We start from the raw sequence: 20078 nt of genomic DNA on the forward strand, positions 1-20078 counted from the left end.
TATCCATGGGTACAAATACACCATGGAGAATCCATGGAACATCATATGGGTTTTAGCCCAACTAGATAATCCATAGAACATTAGCCTACTCTATAAGTATGGATGATTTGCACAATCAACCCATATATTTAATTAGTCTTCTTTTGATCACTTAATTAATCCTAGATTAATTCTTGATCAATACTAATTAAATAATCTTATTATTCTTATTATTAATATACTAGAACTTATAATATATTAATAACCATAAGTGTCTTATTTCTCTCATTATAGTCTATCCAAGTGCATGATGCCATGCAACCCAAATGGACCATGCCGGGTCGGGTCAAGTCTTACCAATTATAGTTATGGACTTAGACATTAATCCAACACATAGGAGTCTGCTCAAGTATGCTATGCATGATCTCTGAGGAGATGAACTCTCTAATCTGCTCATCCAAGTCCTCAACTCCAGAGCCTGAATCTGATCCCTCTCCAACACCTGCACTATCGACTGCTACTCTAGAGCGTAAAACCACCATTCTAAAAACACATAATGACAAACGTCAAAATACTAATATAATACGAGGGATCACATCTACTAAAAGATCCCTGGTCTTGTCTCAGACTTCCTTGATTCGAGTCAGGATCGTCTGCTTTCAGTAGTACGGGCTCATACTACCTTCCACATCTATCCACACTTTCCTGAAGAACTGCCTCGACTCCACCAAGTCCCTTCTACTTCTACTTCTCTTTGCTACTCTCATCCTAGGCTTGCCCTAGGATAATCACCATCCCACTCTCCGTAATCAGCTGCATAAGAAGTCTCTGCTTTCTTCTCCTAAGTAGCTTGCAAAGACTATTACATATTACTCATACTAGATATTTCTTCAAATGAGAGATCCTACCCTACAACGATTGGACTCAAACAAGAGCTGCGAAATAGGGCTAGACCTAACCTTCTGAAATTATTTAGTCCTTTCAATATATAAGTTAACATATTCGTTTACTAGTTAATGAAAGACAGCTAGAACTCCTAAAAGAACAAAGCAAGCAACATTCGGACATCGAGTACACATGATCAAGCATATACTACTCAGGCTATCATGCTGACTAATCTGTACTAGCATGCAGTTCTCATAATGCTGAAACACATATAACAGGCACATAAGGCATCCTTCCTAGATCATTAGTCCTAATCTAGCATGTTGTTCTAGTAAAGCTAACAATCATAACATAAACCTGTATGTGTAATTTCTGTGTACTTACTTAAGCTCCGATGATTGCATGCACCACAACCTTTTCTACTTTCATAGTTCTTATACTTTTCTAAATTTTCTTCTCTTGCTCAAAATCCCTTTATAAAAATGGTTTTTCTTTTAAAAACTTTATATTGCTTCCTTAGTTTGAGTTTAGACACACCCGAAAGTATGCTTGAATCCCTCAAACCAAGGCTTTGATAACAACTTGAAACATCCTAAAAATGTAAGCCAAAAATTTTGTTTTTAAACCATTTACCAAACATAGTATAATCACCATAAAATAAAATAATCAAACAAGTATCTCAAAATCCCATAAAAACTATCAACATATGACTGTCTCATATAAAATATCAGAGTAAGCTCCCAGGCTAATAAAACTGTGGTTTGTGCCATGCCATCAACTCGAGCCTTTCCCTTTACTAGCCAAAGTACCTGAAACCAAAACTAAAAACTGTAAGCACGAAGCTTAGTGAGCTCCCCTAAACAACCACATACCATACTAAGCACATATAATGAATACTGGGCCCCACCCACTGCATCGGGCCCAACCCGACATCGAACTGAAGTCCGAAATAACTTAGGTCCTGCCCGACATTGGAACCATGTCCGGAATAAACCGAATCATAACATAACTCAAACATATAACATACTCACATAAACTGCATCGGGCTTGCCTGAAATCGGACCAGATTCCGGCACACTGAACACATAACATAAACATACGTGAATCACAAAGACATCAGGCATACAAAACTACATCTCGGGACTACCCCAGTATCAGACCAAAGTCTGGAATAAATTGAACACATAAACTGCATCGGGCTAACCCTGACATACTGTAACCGCATAAACGGGCCGAGATTGGTGCCTTAGACCCGTTCCTACTGGAGGAAAACTCACCTCATGTGACCGACTGCTGCAACTCTCGGTGAGAAATATATGTTTGCTGCTCCGGTGACTCTCTGACTATAAATTTCAATAAAGTTACTTAGTCAAAATTTGATAATTACTCTTAGGGTAAAATGAACATTTTATCCCTTGCTAAAGTCAACATCCTGGTCAAAGTCAACTACCAGTTGACCCGACTCGCCTAGTTGTTCCACCAACTTGTCGAGTCCCTATTATTTCATCTGCCCCAACCCCGACTCTACTCGTCGAGTCTAGCAACAACTCGACAAGTTCTCCTTCAATCAACATCAGGACAATCTTCAACTGACTCGCTAAGTTCGTCCTTGGACTCGACAAGATCATCTTCATCATATGAGTGTGTATAGTTTGTGACTCGCCGAGTTGTATGAACAACTCGTTGAGTCCGTCTTCATGGGTTGGGAGATTGCCTTGGACCTGCCGAGTGTGTTCGTCTACTCGTCGAGTCCCATGGTTTCCAAGTCCATAACTACGTTTACTTTGTTGAGTCCTCCCTCTGGACTTATCTACATACTGTCTGGACTAAACTAGCTCCCTTCGAATCATAAATGGTTGGGGAACCAAATCCCCGACTCGCCGAGTCCCAAGAACGACTCACCGAGTCGACTAATGTTCATGCCCATAAATCAATTTTTTGTTGTGCTAATCTCATCCATAGGGTAGATCTGGGCTCCTAAGGTCGATATAACACGTAAAGTCATGAACTTTATGTCCATGCATGGGACTATAATCTTAAAAGACCCACAAATGAGGTCTACAAGATGCATGGAGCTACCATGGCCATAAAGCTTGCATCTTTATGCCATGTAACCCTCCCTAGAGCCTAGATCTGAGATATGAACCACTTGGGATGTTCCAACACCAAGGATCAAGTTTTTTGAGCCAAAACCTTCTCAATATGGGGACAAATAGATCTAAGAGAAAGAAGATCAAGTTTGAAGCTTGATTCCCAGAAAAGATGGAAAATGGAGTTTAATTCCTGGATCTACTCCTTCTCCCTTGAGTCTTCTATCTTCTACTTCTTCTACTAGCTTCAATATGCACCAAATAACACTCAAAATAACCAAGAATGCTCAAGTTCACTTATTGAGGATTAGGGTTTCAGGATTAATGCTCTGGAGGTGATGGAGGCTGGGGTGGAAGCCTCATAACAAATTCTACTCACCGAGTCGGCCTTCCGACTCGTCTAGCTGGACACTAAATCCCTCGACCCGGAGTCGATCCTACTCGACGAGTTGGGCCTTCAACTCGTCGACTCCAAGGGTAAATATGAAGTTGCTTTGAATTTAAATACGTACCTGAGACCGGGTGTTACAAGAACATTGTCATCAACTTAAATAGAAACAATTTCCAAGAGAAGTTGTTACCCATCAAGTTAAATGGTTTTGATATCATTATGGGGATAGATTGGCTTAGTGCCAATGATGCCAGAATACTATGTAAGAATAAGATAGTGACGGTAAACCGCCTAAAAAAGAATCATTTATTGTGTACAGATACAAGCACACAGTGAATTTTTGAATCATTTCCCCGATGAAAGCCAAAAAATGTTTATGTAAAGGATGTACATCATACTTTGTGTTCGTGATCGATGCCAAGAAGGAAAAGAAGGGAATGAAAAGCATACCAACGGTGTGTGACTATCTGGAAGTTTTTCCCAAAAACCTTCCTGATTGCCCCCTAATAGAGAAGTGGAGTTCAGAATATACTTTTTACCAGGAACAACACCAATAGCAAAAGCACCATATTGTTTAGCACCGACAAAGATGAAGGATCTTATGACACAAATGATGGGTTTTGAGCATTCTAACACTTCCTAAGTGTACATGCAACCCTAATAACTTTGAATGTATGTTTTCTCTATATACATGCAAATTTCTCTTTCAAGGTTATTTCCTAACTAGCATGGCATGGGGAATATATGAAACATAAAAACTAGTAGAAATACATACCTTGTTGTTGCTTGGATTCCTTGAAGACTTTGTGAGCCTAGCACCCCAAATGTTGTGCCTCAAATGCTTCACACAACACCACAAAACTTGGAATAACTTGAGAGAATACTTCTAGCACTCAAAATCGGTTATTCCCTCTCTAGTAACCTTACTAGCCCCAATTTCATTAGCCAAAGGGTTCCTTTTATAGTGGTGTCACAATTAGGGTTTCATTAAGAAGACCCATAGTTATCATGACTCTTCATTTCTCATGACCCATGGGTTTGTAACTCCCATGGACTATCCATGGATCTCCAAATGGTTACATCCATAACCCATAAACCATGGATCATTAATCCACCATAAAAGAATTGATGATTGTCATAATCAACCCTTATATATTTAATTAGTCTCACTTTGATCACCAAATTAATACTAGATTAATATTTGATCAAATACTAATTAAATAATACTATTATTAATATATTAGAAATTATAATATATTAATAATCATAAGTACCTTATTCTCTTATTTAGTCTATCCAAGTATTGCAATGCCGTGCAACCCAAATGGACCATGTCGGGTCGGGTCAAGTTCATACCAAATAAAGTTATGGACTTAGACACTATATCCAACAACAACTTCATGAGTTATTTGACAACGGTTTTCATTAGACCTAGTTCATCACCTTAGGGAGCTCCGGTGTTATTCTTGAAGAAGAAAGATGGGAGCATGAGAATGTACATAGATTACAGAGAGCTGAATAAGGCAACAATAAAGAACAAGTACCCATTGCCAAGAATTGATGACCTGTTTGATCAGTTGCAGGGTTCAAGTTATTTCTCGAAGATCGATCTTAGGTTAGGATATCAATAGCTAAAGGTAAGAGAGCAGGATATTGAAATGACTGCATTCATAACAAGATATGGAAACTGTGAGTTATTGGTTGTGTCATTTGGACTAACAAATGCTCCAGCAGCCTTCATGGATTTGATGAAAAGGGTTTGTAAACCATTCCTCGATACATCCGTGATAGTGTTCATAGATGACATTCTGATTTACTCAAAAAACTAGGAGGAGCATGGAAGACACTTGCAAGAAGTGTTAAAAGTATTAAAGAAGGAGAAGTTGTATGCGAAGTTCTCCAAATGTGATTATTGGATTCAATAAGCCAAATTTTTGGGTTATGTGGTTAACCAAGAAGGGATTATAATTTACCAACTAAGATTGAAGCTATAACATATTGGGAACAACCAAAGAATCCTATGGAGATTCGAAGCTTTCTTTGGTTAGCTGGATATTACCGAAGATTTATCCAACGCTTTTCTTCAATAGATGCTCCATTGACAACTTTGACCCACATAGGAGCTATCTACACTTCGATTGAAAAGCATTGGAAGCCTTTGAGAAGTTAACAAAGAAATTATGTGATACATCCATTGCCCGAAGGAGTTGAAGACTTTACAGTTTATAGCGATGCATCGGGAGTTAGGTTAGGTTGTGTTCTGACCCAAAGGGATAAGGTGATAGCATATGAATCAAGACAATTGAAAGAACATGAATTTAACTACCCCACTCATGATCTTGAGTTGGCAGCGGTAGTATTTTCCCTAAAGATATGGAGGCATTATCTTTATGGAACAAAATGTAAACTTTTGACTGATCATAAGAGTCTTTAGTATCTCTTTAATCAGAAGGAATTTAACATGAGGCAACGCCGGTCGCTAGAGTTCCTCAAGGATTATGACTGTAAGATACTTAACCACCCTGGTAAAGTGAATGTTTTCGTTGATGCTCTTAGTCGGAAGGTAAACCTTGAAAAGAAAAGGCTAAAAGCATTGAGAATTAAAGTTATCTCAACGATTGTAGAAAGCATTAAGAAAGCTAAGATAGAAGCTTTAGAGAAGAATGACCGAAAAGAAGAACGTTTGGGCAAAATGTTAGTGTTCGATATAAATGGTCAATTACATAAAGTATTCCAAGATAGTATTTGGGTACCTATAGCGGGAGGAATAACAGATCTTCTGATGGAGGAAGCTCAGAAGACCATGTACACAATTCATCCCAGTGGCACAAAAATGTATAGGGATCTGAAACCCTACTACTATTGGCCGACGATGAAGCTCGATGTTGCAAAGTATGTGGCTGAATGTGTGACGTGTGCGAGGGTTAAGGCAGAACATCAAAAACCATATGGGAGTTTAGAACCTTTACCTGTACCCACGGGTAAATAGGAAGACATCACCATGGATTTTGTAACTAAACTGCCCAGAACGAAAAGCGGTCACGACATGATTTGGGTGGTCGTTGATCGATTTTCTAAAAGTGCACATTTCAAGGTAATTGGGATGAACATTTACCTTTGGTAGAATTTTCCTACAATAATAGTTTCCACTCAAGCATCAAGATGGAACCTTATCAAGCTTTGTATAGACAAATGTGTCAAACGCCATCATGCTGGATTGAAGCTGGATAAAAGCAGTCTGTAGGACATGAGATAGTTAATCAGACTACTAAAAAGTTAAAAGTGATTAGGGAAAGGATGTTAGCAGCTCATGATCGTCAAAAGAGCTATGCTGACAAGAAAAGACAAATGATAACATTTGCAGTTGGTGATTCGGTTTTACTTAAAGTCTCGCTGTGGAAGACACTCATAAGATTCGGTAAAAGAGGAAAGTTGAGTCCAAGTTTTATTAGACCATTTAAAGTTCTTCAAAATATTTGGAACCAAGCTTAAAAGCTAGAACTTCCAAAAGAACTAGATGATATTCATAACACTTTCCATGTGTGTTATTTTAGGAAGTTCATGGGAGATGTTCTCGACATAATTCTAATTTCTGAATTAAAGTTGGATGAAAGCAAGCGGTTAATCGAAGAACCAAAGTCAATCATTGACCGTAAGACTAAGAAGTTGCGACGCAAGATGGTTGAATTAGTGCTTGTGCGATGGAAACATGCGAATGAGCCAAATCTCAAATGAGAAATGGAGAGTGACATGATGAGTCGCTATCCGCATTTGTTTGTTGATGTCTGATTCCGATGATGGAATCATCCTAAGGGGGATAGAATTGCAACGCCCCTGCTTCTGGGCTAAGCACTAAAGCTAATGTAATGGTCTAGGTTAACCTTTGTAACTCATTTTAAAGTAATAAAGAGGAATTATGTGAATATTATGTGCTTATGTACTTAATTATTATTTAATGAATTAAGGATAATAAAAATAAGCATCAAAAATAAATATTAGATAATCTCGATATCTAAGAATGAAGTTTTAGTGGTTGAAACAAGGATTCCGGAGATGTAAAGAGTACCGAAATCCGAGTTATAACGAAGTAGTTACGACCTATCGAAGTTTCGCAACAGAACTGGCACAACGTTGTGTGACGTAGAAAGTGAATTTACGATAAAGTGCTTTTTAGCCTTAACAAACTAAATGAAACTCGTAGTTCATGTTAAACCGAGAGTGTGCATATAAAATGTCCAAATCTGACTTCGTATGAGGAAGTTATGAATTTTTTAAGATTTGGCATAACAGTATGCAACCTGAAACTCAAATTTTACATCAAGTAATTTTTTAGCCAAAATGACCTAAACGAGAATTGACGATCTTGTTGATAGTAGTTCAACGGTAAAAAGAAAGACAAAATGGACGTCAAATGAAGAAGTTATGAATTTTTAACATACTTTTCCTGTCCCAGCTTGTTAAAATTATAACTTTAAAACAAAATTAGAAATTAGCTGACGTAGTCTAAAGAAAAGTTATAGAGTAAAATCTCACCTATGCATTGATACAAAGAACATCAAATACGAAGTTCGTATGTGAAAGTTATGAATTTTTGAAGTTTAGGGCACAAAATTTGAGGTTGGTCTGAAGGAGTACACCCAACGTCATGAAGGAGTATGCCCAACGTACTTGTGTAAGGGTTCTGAAGTCAGTCACCCTCCCTACTCCTTCAAAAGCGAGCCATGTGTCGTAGCATTGACGTGTCCGAGCTGGTCCACTTCGTATGCCACACATATGAAGGTACACTTATCGAAGAGGTGTGCGAGGCAGTACACCTCACGTACCTAAGCTGTAAGCCCCGCGTACTAAGGTGCTTCATTCTACTATAAATAGGAACTGTAGCTAGTCGAATTTTGTTCACAATTTTCACCCTCTCTCCCCCATACTTTCATCAATATTGAAAAATTACCCTCAAGCCTATTTTATCATCCTAGTATCATAAGCAAGTCCCGGAGAGCCCTAAGATCCCGAGAAAAAGAGTTTTCAAGCCGAAACTCTACCCACATGAAGCCTAGTTTTTCAGAAATTACCCTGGTTTCATCTGAAAAGATTATTTTAAGAGACAAGGTGCTTCCCAATTATTATCTTAACAAGTGAGTGTGTATTCACTTTCATCTTACACATAGATATGAAGTATTTACTATAAAATATGTACCATATGTATCTATATTGTTTGTTTATTTCAGATGGGTGTTGAATGAATGATTTATAGAAGTTTTAAAATGATTTAAACTATATATGTATTTTATCTACAAATATGTTAGGTATAACATGGGTAGATGAAATAGTTGATCTGTGTTAAAATGATGAGAGGCCTCAATGTTGTTGTTGTTGTAGTCATCTAGCGGAGTATACATGATGACCATAGACTTTTCTAGACAATCCAGTGGAATGCTAGCAGGTTCGCAACCTGTAGGTGTTGGTGAACTATATGTTCGTCGGTGTAGTCCATCCCCCTCATGGTTTATTTAAGGACATGTATGGTTGAGGAATCCCGTTAGTAGTAGTGTCCATCACAATGATGATCCTTAGGTTAGGTCCCTTGTGATAGGTGTTTGGGGACATAAAGTGAGGATAATAGGAATGGGTAATCAGGGTTATTGTTGGTTGATGAAATTAATAAAGTTATTTTTGGTTGATGAAATTAATAAATTTATTATTTGTGGGTTGAAAAAAATATATGCTCACCAAGCTCCCAAGCATGATGCACTCAGCTTTTTATATTACATGTAGTGGACCTAGAGCATAGTTGGATGATGAAGAGGGATTTTTGGATTTTAGGCCACTAGATGTAAATATCTGTTGTAAGGTCTATAATGTACTCTTTATGCTTTTGGTCTGTATCGATGTGGACATCCCGTGTTTTGTAATGAAATGGAAATTACATTTCTTTAAGACATGCTTTGATAAATTTTTATCATATTTTTTTGGGAAAAATTCGGCATATTTTTATTGGAGACATTACTCTGATTTTATTTTAAAATCATAAATTAAATCGAACTTTTTTGGTCGAGAAATTGGGGGATGTCATAGAGACCTCCTCTTAGACGATGGCTGACGTCAGTTCTTTCTTTGTTGTGATTCACATGCTTAACCTAGGCAAAGATATTCTTGGACGATGTTAAGCTTGAGAGAAATATCACAAGATTTGGTGCTATCTGGGCGTGTACTCAGATTTACATAACCTTGAGACAACTCTAGATGACAGAGATGTTGGGAAAGGAAACTACGGCGTCCGGTGTAGGAGAAATGAGCCCAGTCAGATTAATATCGTTGCTCGATGGCACATAACCATCTACATCATACAGACAAACCTCCACCTACACACCAACAACACAAGGATTAGGTCCAATCACTGGAGCCACATCGGTAGCAATTGTCACTCAATGGCAATTGTCTCCCATCACAATAGAGCACCCGATTAAAACCATGATGTGACATCCGGACTCCCATATATTTATTTATTTATTCATTTTGAGGACTATTGAGCAAGTCAATGAGTTGGTGCTACAACTCGTCGAGTAGAGTCGTGCTTGGCCACGAGTCTGAGATTCGACTCACTGAGTAGATGATGGGTGATGAAACCCTAAATCCCCAGGTTTGGGAACTATTTAATGACACTTATAGCCTCATTTGTAGCTCACCAGTTGCCCAACTTCACTGAGTGAAAACCCTAATCGGCCATTGAGCTAAAAGAGTGTATTTAAGCTAACTTTGAGTGTTTGGTGCGTCTTTTGAAGACAAGGGAAGGATTCCAAGCCAAGGGACGAGAAGGGACTATTAGATCTATGGCTATTCCATCCAAGAGCTTCTGAGAAAGGTAAAAAGTCCACACCTTTCTCATTTTATTGGGTAGATCTCATGATTATGGAGTTTAGGGTTTTTCCATCTAATATTGGGACTTTGAGTGTATTGAGTTCATAAAGAGTTTTGGACTTCAGATCTGAACCTCGTGAGGTGCCTAGAGTCCAAAGGTCCCTGCTATATTTAGCTATAATAAAGCTCTTGAGTGAAAAACCCTTAATAGAGCATGTTCTTGGCATTTCAATCCCTAAGTGGCATCCATGGACGTAAAGCTCGTGGCTTTATGTGATAAACGAGCCTTGAGAGTTTAGATTTAGGGTTTGGGAAGTTTTGCTAAAATTGTCTGAATGAAAAATAATTTTAAATGAACTCATCGAGTCGATGAGCCAACTTGATGAGTCGGTCAGGGTTTGTCCCGATGATCATGATCATGTGATAACTCGACGACTTGGGGGTCAACTCGACGAGCTGAGTTGGACCTTCACGAGACTTCTGAGGAAGATGAGTGGACTCGACGAGTCACGTGGGTGCACTAGGTGATTGAAGTCAAACATGGACTGTTGACTCGAGTTTGACTTCTGTTGACTTTAGGGTTTAGTTAAATATGAGTAATGGAGATCATGGAGGGGTAAAATGGTCTTTTTCCCATTCCAAGAATGAGAGAGAGAGAGAGAGAGAACAACCCTTGGTATATTTTGAGTATGAGTAGAGTATTAATTAGAGATAATTATCCTATATGTTAGCCTGAGGCTAGTTCGAGATTTCTGAGTACGAGATTTTTACTTGCTTGCTTACGAGGTGAGTCTTTTCACTATACATACCTAGAGTGGTAATCTAAGTTATGTTACCAAAAGGTGTTATATTTTTATTTGAGTACTGTGATATCTTGCATTATGTCTATGCGATTTATGTTGTACATTATTCTGAGCTTACTGTGTAGGACCGGAGGGTCCACCCAAACAAAGATCGGTGGGTCCAATCATGCTGTAGTACCGGGGGTCCCATTAAGACACAAGACCGGATGGTCCATACCGAGCCATGAGACCGGAGGTTCCTCACCGAGACGCATGATACGAGAGGGTCCATGCTGAGTTCTAGCCATGAGAGGCTTATTATTTGTGTATGTGGTATTTTGGGGAACTCACTAAGCTTCGTGGTACTTCTCAGGATCGCAGGAAGGCACCGGCTTGATTGTACACACACACGCATTAGAGATATGATTTTAGAGGATCTTGGATTTGTGATAAACAATTTTTGAAATATTTGTTGAAAAATTGATACTTGAGATTTTTGAGAAAATGTGACATGTGACTTATTATGTTTGAAAATTTAAAAATTTAGTTTGAAAATTTATGCCATTTCAAGTTGGTATCAGAGCCTTGGTTTGAGGGATTCGGATGCACCTCCGGGTGTGTTCAGACTCAAACTGAGGACTTAGAGAAATTTTTTCAAAAGAGATAATTTTTCTAAAATGGGAAAGTGTTTAAGAGAAAACAAGTTGGAGCTGTGTGTACAATCAACCAGAACCTAAACGGTGATTTCCCAAAACACACTTACGTTTGTGTTATGAGATATTTATGAGATGTTGATGAAACTTAAAGAACTATAAGATCGAATAGATTCTTAACAAGCAAGTAAATAATGTAAATTAAATAAGAACACAAGATGATTCAAGAATGATGTCAAATGATTAATAATCAACAACCACAGAAAAGCTCTATGAAGAACTGCTACTATAGAGTTTGTGATATGGTTACAAAGTAATCAATGAGAAATTTAACTTTTATCAGCGTACATACTATGGTGCATGCATGCACCATATAAAGTAAACCCTAATAAATGATACACGGTCGGACAAACCCAATACCTTATACAAATTGGACTAACTCAATAAGCCCAATGACGCAATCTTCTATACCCAACATTCTCCCCTATGCGTCAACAGAATAGAGATCACTACTGCAGTGCAAGAGTTGTCTTCTTTACCATTTTGAACAGTTTCGCTATGGTAGCAAGAATAGTGCAAAGAAAGTTGATGTACCACTGAGGTATGTGATTGAAGTTCTTCTTTTCAACAGAATCATTGGATTTACATCTATTAATTATATCTAGGATATGTTCAAGACAGATAGTGGAAAACAGATGTTTGCCGGGTAAGTCAAAAAGGCATTTCAACGGAGGATTAGATCCTTTAGTAAAGATCACCGTCCAATATTCGGTGTCAATCTGGCCCATACACATTTCATTCATATCACAGACTTTGCCAATAGGTTTTATAGTGGGCTTGCGTCTCAAAGCATTAGCAACTTCTTGATAGAGCTTTGCTACTTCGTGTATGTGGGACACCAACATTCGCTTGATATGAGCAAGAATGGATTTGTGTTTCTTCTCATTATTAAGCAAATAGTTTGTCAATACAATCCAATCATGAGGATTGAGATTCGGTAGGTCAGCAAGAGAAATCTCATGAACTGAATCTTCAGAACCACGAGTAACCTGAAAATTCACATTTAAGAAGTTCCATGTGGTAGATGGCTTCAATACCTTGACAATGGTAATTTTCTATGCACTCCAGGTCAGGTATTGAGGTTGTGAGAAAGAAGGATAATAATCAATCAACTCTCTATCAACCTTTGGTTCAGGTGAGGGAATAGAGGTAATCGACTCAAAATATTGAAAAACAAATGCACGTCGGGTGATCGACATATCAAACTGTGAGTCTTTAGAATTCTCAGAGTCAAAATAAGTGACTGGCTCAAGCTAATGAGTACTTGGAGACTCAATTGATTCCTTCAACAACTTTTCCAAAGTCCACAATGGAAAGAGATTTTTCTACTTTCCAAAGTGTCATGGGCTTCTTTTTCTCTACGTTCCCTCTCTTCTTCTTCTCTCGCGATCCAAGCATTTTCATCAAGCTCTCGATCACGACGTTTTCGCTTCAATGTCAATTCTTCGGTTTAATCTTCTTTTTCATGTTTTCCGATAATCTTATTTCCTTTATCTTGTACCTTTGAACCAAAGCTTCATTACCCTTCTGTTCGTTACTGACAATGGGTTTAATTGGAGGTGGTTGTGAAGTTTCATTTGTTGGAGTTTGACTTGTGGGAGGTTGTTGTGGTGGAACATGACTTGTTCTCCCACTTGTTTTGGAGGGCCACTTGCCATCAAAACCTTCTATTTAGCATGGAAAATATAGGACGATAGTGTTTCAGCTAAAAACCTCTTGATGGTGATAGTTAAAACCATATCATGGGCCTCCAATAGATTGGAAAATATAGCATGGACATCACCAACATAGCGTTTTACTATTGCACGCTCAGACTTTAGATCAACAATTTCCTTCTTCGTTTGGGTGAGCTGGATATATTGATTTTTGAGCAGAGTAGTTTGTCGAGCAATTTCATCCATCACTTTATTTTCCATGGCTAAGTCAGCTTGGAGTTTGTCAAGGCGAGAGTTGATACATGATTGAAGAACCGTATGAGCGGCTTGAATGCTTTAGAGAACATGTTCAAATTTCACTTGTTCGGATTGTAGGGAAATGGAAAGCTTCTCGACTATGGCATTGGCAATGTTTAGCATTTTTCTCTGCTGCAACTAGTAGAGACTCCAAATATAGTTTAGAATCAGAAATTAGTTTTTCGACATTTTTGGTTGCTTTCTTGCAAGACTCTGTGGAAGCATTAATACCCTTTGTTGCTTTCTTAATAGAGGTATCATGTTTCTTAACTAGCGTAGCGACTAGAGCTTGAACAACAGCTTCAGAGTATGCTAACGTGGAGGATAAAGATGATGAGGCGAGCAGAGTATCAAGCTTCTCATTCATAGCTTTGAGATGCCTTTTGGTAATGAGAGTGTCATCATCATCATCACTTTGAACAGTGTAGGGGCTAAAATGGAAGATATCAAAATCCATACCATTTCCACCAAGAACGGTATCAGAAACAACAAAGTTAGTTGGAGACAATGGTTGTGAAGTAATTGGGGTTTCAACACATGAAGTTCGTGCCCCCGCATCAGATGCATTGACATGAATTGGAGGTTCGGTATTAGTGGTAGTGGTGGTTTTTTTGGTGAATATTGGTGGAAGTAATGGTGTAGAAGTAGGAGTTAGAGACGAGGTTGCAGGATGGCATGGAGCAATAGTAATTGGAGCAGTAGTACGGGGACGAGAAGGAGGCGGAGACGGAACAATGTTAGTATGTATTACGTTGGGGTGAGTCTCCATGAACTGAATCCTCAGAATCTTCTTTCTCTATTTCGAGTAAAGCCACATCATCTTGATAAAATATAACATATTCACTATCATTGGATGATAGACCCTTCCGCTTCTTAGGAGTGACAGGCTTAGTGAGGGTCCATCTTGAATCTCCTTTCTCTTATCCCATTTCTTACCTCCTTTCTTTGGCTTGTAGGCTTCGTCAATGGAGCTTTGCATCTCTAAAGTAAGGGGTCTTGCACCTAAAGCTGGAAGTTTCTTGTATTAAGTAATGAGTTTGCTTGCATCTGAAACACATATGTACATTGACTTAGGAATTGTCCCAATAAAAGAGGACTTGGAGAAGTCTGTGAGAATAATATTTGTGGTGTGGAAAGTAGCAATAGAAGACATTAAAGAATCTGCCATAAAAAGAACTTGAAATTTCTCCATAGCCCGTTGAGTAATAATGGTCCAGAATCTCCCATATGAAATCTCAGTGTGACGAGAAGAAGAATTCAAGCTTTGAACCAGTTGAGTCCAAAGAATAGACCCATAATTGAGATTGATGCCATGGTATAAACCATAGAGAATGGTTAGGAAAGCTTTGCTAGCACCATCGTATCCAGCACTTCGTTTAGAAAAACTTTTGAAGAGCTGGGTAAACAACCCATTCCATTGAGGAGGAAGGTAAGACTTCTTGAACTTTGTGATAGTAAAGAGAAGATCTGTATACCCCATGTTGTAGAACATTTCGAAGAGCTGAGTTGTAGAAATTGAGTCAGGATTCACCATTGATGCCTCATGAGGTAGCCCTAACAGAGAGCAAAACCTAAATTTGGAGACGAAAGTTTTCTTATTGAAAATCTTGAACATAATGTCTTCATCCTCCTTGACATACTTCGCTGAAAAGTAGACTTGTGATATGAGTGACATAGGAACAACATTAACATTGGTGAAAGCGATTACCGGTGGCGAATATTTCAAGAATTCGATGATCTAGAGCATGAATGAATTATACTTGAAAGGCGTCAAATCAATGATTAGGTTCTGATTGGGTTTGATCGTGAGGAAAGTAGATTAAGCAGTGTGTTCTTGAATTGAAGATGATTCCTCCATTGTTGAAGCTTGATGAGGAAGATGAACAATAGAGAGTTTTTACCGTTTGAAAGCTTGAGAGGTTTGTAACTGGTAAAGAATAAAAAGAATCATGAGAAATCCTTTTATACGATTACCAGGAGAGAGAAAATCGGTAATGATGACATGAGTGAGATTTCACGGAACGACGCTTGATTCAACGTGATTTGACAACTGTTTACCCTTGGAAAAAGTGTTTCAGTTGGCGTGATAGTAGGTGATGTTTCATTGGTCACATGCCTTTATTCAAAACTTATCCTTGTACCGCCTCCCCACCTTATCTTAATGGTTCAAATTCCTTTCAAAGCGACAAATCTGACTTTTGCTTCATAGTAAAAATAGACTATGTTACTTTCGCTTCAATTTATAGAAAAACATCATTGAATTAGGAGTGAAACTGAGAATGCCATAAGTGCCAGGAAAAAGACATTTGGAAAATCCATAGATTCTCGTGCAAGAGAGTGTGCCAAAGAAAATGAAATAAAACAAGTTATATATGTGGGATTTAGGTGATGTCATTAGAGATACATGTGGATCCCAGGCACAAATCTCTTCCTTCAAAGTCAAGAGAGACTTAGAAGTGTCTGTGTGATTTCCCATTGAAGTACGATCAAATGCTTGTTAACAAGCATTGAAAGGCATCTTTTTAATAGTAGGCTATAAGCGTGGCTTTCGCCTCAACTGAACTACAAAACATGAAGTGTCTTGTGTGGCTGCTGTAGCCAAAAACATCAAGTACGTTTGAATATTTTTCAGTGTAAGTATAGAAATCTCAAAAATAAAATAAAACTGGATCTTTCGGAAAGAAATGTCTTGGTTTTAAAACATTCCATAAAGACCTTGCAAAAATAAAAGAGATTTCTCCGGTACAGACCACAAAAAGTGGTTTTGTTAACACGTGGGTGAAAAACAAGAACGTTTGATTATTCACCATCAATTCATTTAAGGTATTGAATTTTGGGTTTCACTCAGTTCGTGGTCAAATGAAACTAATATCATTAACACAGATTTTTGTGTAACCGTAAACCTTAGTGGTAAATGCTGAGAGTCTCAAGGGTTGCAATCATGGAACCGAAAGTATGGAGAATCGAAAGTACCTCTGCTATACAAAAGTGACCAAGCTAGAAACTCTTTACTCATTATGATAAGAGTATGGTAGCTCATGACTCAAGTAAATTTAACAGCTTGTTCGGAAGAAACGATTTTTATATATTGATTCATTAAGGCTTTACTTGAAGAGTCAATTGAGGTTTCTGGCAACATACAACAACATGCTTCTAGGGACACTTAGCTAGTATAGACATTAAGAATTTATTCCTTGCCCCTGATGCTATATTAAGACAAAAAGTAAATAAGAAATAAGATAGTTTAGACAAACAAGAAAATATTTTTGTATTTTTGAAAATAAGACAGAAAGGAAAAATATTTTTGTATTTTTGAATGGTTTAGAAAACAAGAAAATGTTTTTGTATTTTTTAAAACAAGACAGAAAGGAAAAATATTTTGGTACAAAAATTATACATTAAGTTTCAACCGAACCTTCGCCTTTTGAAAGATGAAGTGAAATATACCGAGCGTTCGGTACAATTCGGTTCTCGAAAATTCGAAACCGAAATAGACCGAGCGCTCACTCTATTTCGCTTGTTGAAATGTTAACGAGGCAAAAGTGAAAGTTATATTCATGGAAGCAAAGATTGTTTCGGTACAAATTCAACTTCCATGATTCCCAAGCCTTGAAGTATTTTATTAAAAGTTGCTTTAGGCAATGCTTTTGTGAATATGTTAGCTAATTGATCAGCAGATCGTATGAAATGAATTTCGACGTTACTATATTCCAGGTGATCCTTGATAAAGTGGTATCTCAGTGCTATGTGTTTCGTCTTTGAGTGTTGCATTGGATTGTGATACATTCGAATTGCACTTTCAGAGTCACAATAGAGGGGAATTTGCTTCATGTTTAGGCCATAGTCTCTTAATTGACTTTGAATGCAAATGAGAGAAGCGCAAGATGCAGCTGCTATATACTCAGCGTTGGCTGTGGATAAAGATACACACGTTGTTTCTTGGACTGCCTGCATACGAGTTTTCCATCTAGAAATTGACACCCATCAGTTGTGCTCTTTCGGTCTAGACTACATCCTCCAAGATCTTCATATGAGAATGCTTGAACAAAGAATCCCGATTTCGCGGGATACCATATACCGAGAGACGAGGTTCGCTTCAGGTACCCAAAGATATTCTTAACTGGCAACATGTGAGGTTCTCGTGGATTAGCTTGAAATATGGCACAATAACACACATAAAACATATTATTTGGTCTACTAGCTGTTAGATACATCAATGTTCCTATCATTTATCAATAGAGAGTCGTATCAGCAGCTGGTTTATCCAGGGATGGTGTTAATTTCGTTCCAAAGGCCATATACACTTTCACTCTAGTATCTCACGTCATGCCAAATTTCACTAGCAAGGTCTTTGTGTAAGCTTTCTGATTGATAAAGATACCTTCTGGTCCATGCCTAATGTTTAGGCCAAGGAAAAAGTTAATTGGACCCATTGAGCTCATCTCAAATTTAGACTCCATCAACTTTCAGAAATCAGCTATTATGCTGGGATTCATGGAACCGAAAATGATGTCATCAACATAAATTTGGACTATCATCAATTGGTCACCCTCTTTAAGAAGGATGGGTCAATCAAACCTTGTTTAAATTTAGACAATTTTAGAAAGCAAGTTAATGTTTCATTCCAGGCTCTAGGTGCTTCCATTAGACCATAGACTGCCTTGTCCAGAATGTAGCAGTGATCAAAGATACCTCTCATTCATGAAACTTGGTGATTGTTCAACATATATAGTTTCTTCCAACTCCCCATTCAAGAAAGCACACTTGACATCCATTTGATAAACCTCAAAATTCTTATCTGCTGCATATGCCAGAAATATCCGCACCGATTCTAATGTTGCTACTGGAGAAAAGGTTTCTTCATAATCAATATCTTCCTCTTGACAGTATCCCTTAACGACCAGCCTTGATTTTTTTCATATGACATTGCCTTCTTTATCCATCTAGTTACAGAATACCCACTTAAAACCAACCACATGTGCATCCTTTGGTGTAGGGACCAATCTCCAGACCCGATTTCTCTTAAACTCATTGAGTTCGTCTTTTATTGCCTGTACCCAATCAGAATGATTGAGTGCAATGTTGACAATTTCGGTTCTATTTTGGAGATGAACGAATTAAACATGCAATATTCCTCTTGAGAGAATAAATCATTTTGCTTCCCTTTAATTTGAGAGCGTGCAAGGACTCCCTCCGATGATTCACTAATCACTTGTGTTTTCAGATGATCTCTTGTCTATTTAGTGAGTGGAGGGTAGTTTGGATCGTAGGTAGGATCCAGTTCGGAATTCACTTCCTCTTCAAATTCAGATTGAATATCTGAGTCGTCATTTTGAATATCCGAATCGTCATTCGTCTTATGATTCTCCCCCTCGAATGATGAAATAGTTTCAAAATCAGCTTCAAAATGTTTCCCCTCAAGTGGACTTTCATGGGTCATTGGTGGTGTTGGGTTCCCTCCCAGGAATGGTGAATCTTCTAGACTTGATGAAGACGAACCCTCCACCTGTAATGTCATGCTGACTTTTGGAGGTTCGCTTGAAGCATGAGTTTTGGGTGGTGCTGGAGATTCGGTTGATGTTAGAGATTCGGTTGACATTGGAGATTCTGTTGCCATTTCCCTTTCAACATTGTTGATAATCTTATTCAGTTCATCAACTTGATTGTTGGTTGCCTTTACTTTAGAGTTGTTGGCCTTTTTGGGTTCATCAAAGAGCAACATGTACTGTTCAAACAGATTGGATATAGGAATTGTGACTTAACCTATTTTAGGAAAGATCTCTTCCAATGGATTTTTGGTTGATTGAAGCTTCTTTACGTAATGATCGTCAAACGTGACACAATAGGTTTATTATATTTTCTTTGATCATTTGTTGAGAACCCTATATGCCTTCAAGGTCAGCGAATAACCCAAAAAGATACCTTCGTTTGCTTTCACATTGAACTTGTTTCGGTTTTCTTTGGAATTAAAAATGAAACACCTGGAACCGAAGACATGGAAACACTTGACATTAGGTTTGCGATTATTAAGAATTTCATAAGGATTGATAGAAAATCGCTTATTAATGAAGGATCGGTTTTGTGTGTAGCAAGAAATAGCGATAGCATCAGCCCAGAAATACAAAGGTAAGCAAACGAAACCGATTATGATTCGGGCTGCTTAAAAGAAGGATCGGTTTCGTCTTTCAACTACACCGTTTTGCTGTGGAGTATAGGGAGCAGAAAAGTTGTAAGTTACTCTTTTTTCAGCTAAGAATTCTTCAAACTCATTGTTCTTAAATTCCAGCCCATTGTCGCTTCTAATGTTACAAACCAGCTTACACAACTAAACTTCCAGTTGCTTTATAAAGACCTTGTGTTTTGGAGCTACTTCTGATTTCTGTTTAAGAAAAAAATATCCAGGTGAATCGTGAAAAGTTATCGACAATAAC

The sequence above is a fragment of the Lactuca saligna genome, chromosome 2, assembly GCF_052625555.1.
Source record: "Lactuca saligna cultivar CGN05327 chromosome 2, ASM5262555v1, whole genome shotgun sequence".
NCBI lineage: Eukaryota > Viridiplantae > Streptophyta > Magnoliopsida > Asterales > Asteraceae > Lactuca > Lactuca saligna.